The sequence below is a fragment of the Lampris incognitus genome, chromosome 1, assembly GCF_029633865.1.
Source record: "Lampris incognitus isolate fLamInc1 chromosome 1, fLamInc1.hap2, whole genome shotgun sequence".
NCBI lineage: Eukaryota > Metazoa > Chordata > Actinopteri > Lampriformes > Lampridae > Lampris > Lampris incognitus.
The window spans coordinates 24,649,621-24,657,305 of NC_079211.1; the positions used below are offsets into that span (position 1 = coordinate 24,649,621).

Sequence of the window (7,685 nt, forward strand, 5' to 3'; positions counted from 1 at the left end):
AGACTTATCCACAAATGCACACAAAATACATTCACCCAGAATGAGATTTGCTGGGGGGGGGGATTTTGCTGGGGGGGAGGATTTTCGGGGGGGGGTCCCTCATTCTTTTCGTGCCTGGTGGAAACAAATATTATCCACCGTATAGCCACTGTTGCTCAGGCTGAACGGGCTGGACCCATAGACAGTATAAGGGTTGCACCCTAACAGCCTACAACGCATACAGCAATAAAAACAGAAAAAGATTTTCACTGTCAACACTCACGCAGTCCCAACACTATGACAGTGGCAGTCTGATGACAATAGAGATGACGCTGTCTATGCTATATGATGATCCATGTCCCATTAGTCTTGATCCATGCGTGGCTTTTAAGAATATCCCCAAGGGCCCACTAACAGTCTGCACGTCAAACATAACTTGACAGTAAAACCATCTAAATGAAAGAAAAATTAAAAGTCATATTTTTCAGGACCCAGCCTCCCACATAGAAAGCTCAGGAATGTCATAAGTCAGAATGAGACCACATACCAGCTGACATTAAATAAGAGAAAATTCCTGAGCTGACTCAAATGGACTGGTGAACAACCAAGCTAACCAACAAGCTAACCAAGCTAGCCAATGTTGGTTAGCTTGGTCTGGGGCTGCATTGTACCAAAGAATTTCTCTTCACAATGGGCGGCGCCCAGAGTGGTTGCTGTCACAATAGACAGATTGGGCCAAAGTTATTTATATTTAGTTTTACTGCATTATTTTTTATTACAGTCTGAAAGAAATAACAGTATGCATGGCCTATGTGCCTCGTGTGCTGTTTTGTGTTTTATACTTATTAATAAAATTCCTCCCTTCTTTTTGTTTTGGACAAAAAAAAATAAACACCATCTTTCTCTTATGTGCTTTCCTTCTGTCTCCTTTACTCAGACCATTCACTGCAACTCTAAATCTATAACCTCACTTCTCGCTTTCCCGCCCTCAGCAGTTTTGTTTGTTTGTTTTAAACCGTCTCTGCTCCGTTCTCGGCTCTTTCCCCTCATCTCCTCCACAAACACCCTGGACCATCGCCAGTTGTTGGATGTAGATGGTGGGGTAAAACAGGAGTTGCTCTGACAAGGTGATCAGGTCATTAGAGAAGTGGGGCCTGGGAGAATAGAAATGGGCTAAGCAGCAAGGCTTTGCAGGCATGGGTAAAAGTCTTGGGATGGTTGGACAGAGCACAACAGAGCTACATTACAGTTCCTCATAAGGCAGGCTGTAAAAACTTGATTAAGCCAATGCATTAAATATTCAAGTTTTTTTAAATGTAAAAGACTGAATGTAAAAAGACTATGCGGAATTGATCACTGACAGAAAATTGTATTTCATTGCAATTGCAAAAACACAAACACTATAATGTTTCCTATATTTGCATTTTGTTCACTGAGTGATGATCATAGCGTTGGATCATCCTGGGACACTTTTGAAAAGGAAACGACAATGACAATCTTAAATTATATGCATGGTCATTCTTGCAGTTAAATTCAGCACAGGTTAAAACTCCAAATTGTCCGTTTCACTTGCATGATACATAATCGGAAGGTGATGTAATCCAAAAATAACAAAAGGTATGCTGATTACATCGATTACATAAAGCATGCAATAAGTGATCCCTTACAGTTGAAAGCAGTCTCAACAGAAAAGGGCTCATTGATGTCGACATACCTCAGTAGCACAGTAAGCTTCTCATTGCCCAGTTTGAAGGAGGGCTGGTGATTGTTTATCTAAAATGGACTATGTCGTGAATGTAACCTTCCTTGAAACGAGCTATAGGCCTTGGAATGCCAAGATAGAGCTAAGAGCAGTAAGCTACCACTGGCTGGTGTCAGGCTAAGTGGGCATGGCAGGCAAGTGCTGTCCTGGCTCCATGCCTGCTCACTCAGCTGCTCGCCGAGTCCCCAGTGTCCTCAACCCTAAACGGATCCAGTTGCTGCTACTCAGCTCCACTGGCGGGCCGGTCGAGCTGACTAATGAACACTTCCCCAATGAGGGGAGCTCCTCCCCCCCAAACTCATCACTCTTTCTCACATCCTTCACCCCGATCACATCCCTGAGGCTCATCCTTGATCCCAATCTTTCTCCATCCACTCATTTAATCTGTCACACCTATTCTCTGCTCTGCCTGTCCTTGTTCTACTTCTTTTCCTTGCTGATAACAATTTGGAACATTTATGCTATGTGCCTCATTCTCTAAAGTGATGGTGCTACTTTAAGGTTTTTATTTATATCCAAACCATACATTTTTGCCAATTCTGAGTAACACGGTAAAGTGCCATATCTGTGTTGCCACCAGGCGCTTGAAGCGTAAAGGTTTTCACTCAAGTTCAAGTTGTTTTATTTTGTCAAACGCACAACAATATAGCGTGGCAGGAGTTGCTGGCAATGAAATGCTTAGGTGTTAGTTCAACCTCAAAAAAAGCTAAAAAAAAAATCTAAATTTGCAAAAAAATATGAAATTATAAAATAGGAAATTAAAGCTAAAGCCAAAATAACTACAAAAAAAGAACTAAAAGTTAGCTAAAATTCACAGTGTATACAGACCAGAGAAGAAGTTCCCTCGTTCCAACTCTGAGGCTGAGGGAAGAGCCTCCATAGATATTCTCTATGGAAACCACGAGATTAGGCGAAGATAGAAAAACTGTTGTATGGCAGCCTCACTAACTACATAAAGTTACCCACTGGAACTGTCATTGATGTCACTACTGCCCAAAAACTAACTTTTCACATGCTGACATTTTCAACCCGTGTTATTTGCAATGCTGCTCACAGAGAATGTGAGTCCTCACCAGTCATGTAGTTTCGAGACACAAACGTCACCAAGCACTGACAACAGTGGCATAAAAAGGGTGGAACAGGGGCAAATTTGCCATTGGACAGAGTCTAACTATCACCACTGTTAAGTATATATGCCAATTGGAAAAGTGTGACCAGTGTTTCTATCCAATTGTATGTCCAGTATTTATTAATTTGCTGCAAAGCATGCTAGCAGTTCAGCGAACAATACAAGCTAGTATAACCGGTTATTTTCTTGCCCGGTGCGGGATTCGATACGGGGTGTACTGCACCACAAGGCGACATCGCTAACCGCTCGGCTAAAGGGTCAGACCCGTTAGCTAGGGACTAACGTGTCTTATTAGTAGTTTACAGTCGTCACCCTCCCCGGAAGCGCGCCCTCGCGCTTTGTCATTCCGCGCTCCGAAGAGACTTCTGAGGATCTGCACACTTCCGGATCCCACCGCTGCCACCAATGTAACTGGTTATTTTCTTGCCGGTGCAGGATTCGATACGGAGTGTACTGCACCACAAGGCGACATCACTAACCGCTCGGCTAAAGGGTCAGACCCGTTAGCTAGGGACTAACGTGTCTTATTAGTAGTTTACACTAGCTTAGCATTACCATAAAGGCACTGCAGTATTAGCTGGGCACACATGAAGAGCCTTAAATACTGCGGTTATTTACAAAAGGGTTGTGTATTCCTTTAATATTCTGCCTAGTTTTTACAGAGGACTGAGAGGTTAACTCATGATTCAGGTATTTCACACGGCAGGCCAGGATTCACTGGCAGGCAAAGGGACAGCAGAGAGAAGAACAGATAATAATGACAACCTTTTGATGACCTTTGAGCAAAGAAGCAGCCACAGAGCCACCATGTCAGTTCACATGTCGGGGCAATCACAAGGTCAAGGGTGAACATACACACACACACATACACACATTATATATATATATATAATATATATATATATATATATATATATATATATATATATATATAAAGTTACTATGGAATTTCTGACATGCGTCATCTGGTTGCCAATCTCTTTTCATGTCATGATTTTTTTTTTACTAACTTTCTAGTCCCTGATCACATTTACCATGCAGCTTTGTGAATGCTAAAAACAGTTAAAAAAAAAAAAACAAGGGCAGAACATAAACATCAACACCTTCTATGACTATAGCATCACAGAAGTAACCACCAGGCAGGGGGCTTCATCACAGACCGGCTCAAAGGACAGCCAAAACACCTTCAAAGTTAATAGTATAGCTTATCCACTCACCAGGCCATCACAGTTGCTGATAGCTACAGTGGCTCTGGCGTGTCAGTGACGTCGCCCACATACAGGCAGTCGCCATGCAGTGGCTCAGAGCGCCGAATGCTGTCACTGTCATCACGCCACTCCATCTTGGCTCCGGGGGCCACCAGCCTGGCATTGTGGCGCAGGCGCAGGTGGAACTCCCGGCCGAAGACGGTGACGTTGTAGTAAAGCTTGTCACGTCGGGCTTCCCGCTCTTCCTCTTCCCTGATTCCTCCCTGTCCTTCCAGCTCGTCATTACCTCCTCCTCCGCCACCTCCAGCCTCCCTTCTCCAGCGCCTACGGGGCTGCCCCCCGGCTGTGCGGCCAGCTGAAACGGCATGCGACAGGAAGCGGCCCTCTGCGTCCACGGTGATCGGCCTCACCAGTCCATACTCCCCCAGGACATGCTGCAGGGAGCCTGGGGACATGACAGAGGGTGTTTGGGTGGGAGAGGTTGTGCGGTCAGGGGAAGGTGCGGTTGAAGAGAGTGGATGAAGAGTGCAGGTAGAAGCCAAAAGTGAGAGGAGAGTGACGTTGGGGGAGGACAGAAAAGGGACAGGACAGAAAAGAAAATGGGAGACAGGCGAGAGATGGTTATTATGAGGACATTATTAAAGGAAAGGATGGGGGAGGAGGGAGTGGGAGAGGAGAGAGGAAGATACGGGAGGATGAAGGGGATGAAAATTTAAGGGAGATGCACAGGGCAGTAACAGGGGATAAAACCAGATGATGGGAGGGGGGGTGATAGTTGGAAAGAAAAGAGTCCAAGAAGAAGAAGGTAAAATAAGGCATGAGAAGGTCAAACATGTCACGTAACACAACAAGAGGGAAGTTGTAGCTATAATTCTTTTACACACACACACACACACACACACACACACACACACACACACACACACACACACAGAGGTGTGTGCCCCACCCTTGAACTCAAACACGACCACAGAAACGGCAGCCTCAGCAGCCCGACACCCAGCGCCCTCTGTGCCCTTCCACCATCAACAGGAAAGCCGGTGCAGAAGGTGCTAATTGCGGCTTTCACACACTGAAAAATGTTTCTCACTGGCAGACTGCTTCGCAAAAGTGACTCTCGGACGAATTAAAGAAACTTATCCCCTAATGAAAGGTAAACAATTAAGAGCAAATGACGCAGGTTAAAGGAATTCAATCCGTCTCATATCGAATAATGTAACACGCGCAAATATATTGCTTGTCATTGCAGATATTAATCATCATCATCATCATCTTCGCCATCTACGACATAATTATCGCACCACTATGACTAAAAGACTTGCACCTGGCATCTGTTTCTGATATGACGTCCACACCCCCCGGTTCACATTATAACCAACATTTATTTTATATTTTTAAACTGTTTTTTTTTGTGGAAGTCTATCGGAGGGATGCTCCCTGAGCGTCAGCGCTGCAGCTGAATTAACCACACGTACGTACTCACACACGCGCGCGCGCACACGCGCGTGCTCGCACGCATGCACACACAGGGCCAAGGCCACTTAATAGTACCCATGCCACCGCAAAGACTGAGGTTGAGCCAAAAACAGCGCCACAAGTAAATCTGATTTCAACCCGTTATATTGGTGAGATGCACCGGATTATCATTATGATGATCATTATTATGATCATTATTATTATTAGTTGTTGTTGTCACTGTTGTTGATGAAGATATAATTTTCATCTTTATCATTATTATTCGTAACATTGTTGTCTTGCCGTCAACATAAAACGCTGTTTCGGAAAGTTCTTTGTTTACTTTAATAACCAAACACACGCTGTTGTTGTTTTGTTTTTTTTGTTTTTTTTCTTGCTTGAGCTGCCGCGCGATAAGAATTATCATCTGATTACAGTGTGATCGAAACCACATCCGACTCTCGCGCTCCTGTGACGGATCGATAGCTGCGATGGCAGCCCTTATTAGATAAACGCCGGGTTATCAGGATATAATACTTCACTGCAAATGCCGACAAAGCGAGCGGGCGCATCCGATGCCCCCTTTGCACCCCGAGCGTGACATGTCTCTGAAGAGCTGAGCGGTGAAGAACGGAGAGGAGGAGGAGGAGGACTTGCCCGATCGCTGAGGCAACGAAAAGTCCCCGCGAACGCCTCATCGTCAAAACAGTAATAAATAAGTTTCACATATGCGTCCTTTTATGTTGTTTGTATCACTGTGTGTGTGTTGCGGACGGGAGAGGGGGGGCTCCTCAATACAGCAAACACACTGAGAAAACGGGGCTATCCCACCATGAGCGCTGACCGATACGGCACACCAGGGTGGGATAGGTGTAGATCAGCAGACATTGGAGCGACATAAACACTCAACCACGTTTACTGTACATACCAACGCTACTGGCGATGTAAAGGCCGCCCGTGTGCAGAAAGGCCGGAAAGAGGACGAAGATAGTAAATCCAGGCGCTAGACCCATGGCAGCTCCGAACTGCGCAGGTGAGAGAGTGGGACTTCGGGCTCCAGTGTGGTAAAGTTCCCCCGCCTGGCGCGACCAGCCACACCGCCACGACAGCAACAGCACAGCAGCCCGCAACTAACTGCCAAGTGCACCAGGAGAGAAGGCGCTCTCCTCTCCTCTCTCTCTCTCTCTCTCTCTCTCTCTCTCTCGCTCTCTCTCTCTCTCACTCACTCAACTCCCCTCCTCTCTTTATCTTTCGCTTTCTCACTCAACTTCTCTTTCTGTCTCTCTCTCTCTCTCTCTCTCTCGCTCTCTCTCTCTCTCTCCCTCCCTCCCTCCCTCCACTCCTCTCTCACTCTAGCACTCTCACTCAACTCCCCTTTCTTTCTCTATCTTTTGCACTCTCTCTCCAGCTCTATCTCACTCAATACTCTCACTCTCTCACTCTCTCTCACTCTCTCCCTTGCTCTCGCTCTGACAACTCCCCGACTCTACACAGACACACATACTAAGGCGCCCACACATTCTGTCTACACTGCGCAGGGAGGCTTGCTTCCATAAGAGAGGATACTTATGAGAACAACTGGGCGTGCTGCGGACCGACTGACAATACCTGACAGCTCGCACACCATCTGAGAGATCTGCCAAAATTAACGAGCGAGCTGCTTGTCATATTGACCTGAACGCGCAGCGTGTGTCTAAAGAGATTTTTTTTTGTTTTGTTTTTCTTTTTGCAGCTTCGAAGTGGTCCCTGGGAGCATTACGATATCGTGCTCTGTCGGTTCCCGCTTGCACCGGCTCCCGCTGTTCTGCAAAGCTTGCATAAACTTTGAATATCCCATGAACTGTCCTACGCTGGACGTGCGGCCGTTGCAACAGCGCCCCGTGTGGCCCACCGGTGGAACTACAAAGCGTCTGGTTAAGTGTTGAGCGTGAAAAGTTAATTTGAGGCAACAAGAAAGAAAGAAAGAAAGAAAGAAAGAAAGAAAGAAAGAAAGAAAGAAACCGATTAATATATCTTCATGATTCAATTTTCTTCATTCCCCACCCCCAAACCGTACAAATCCAATATTTTCAATGGAAAAAGAGAAATCAAGTTATTCTTGCATGAAAAATCTTTAATAATCTGAGAATCCAGCACACATTCTCTCTCACTG

General features: G+C 45.6%; 1 protein-coding gene across 1 annotated transcript in view; it reads right to left on the bottom strand.

Moving 5' to 3' along the window:
• LOC130109763 (A disintegrin and metalloproteinase with thrombospondin motifs 2-like) overlaps positions 1–6,806 on the bottom strand; it is a 151,816-nt gene extending 145,010 nt beyond the window's left edge. The window contains exons 1-2 of the mRNA XM_056276749.1: positions 6,462–6,806; positions 4,088–4,523 (exon numbers count right to left, since the gene is read on the bottom strand). The gene's annotated coding sequence lies outside the window, so the exon portion shown is untranslated. The remainder of the gene's footprint in view (positions 1–4,087; positions 4,524–6,461) is intronic.
• Positions 6,807–7,685: the final 879 nt, after the last annotated feature.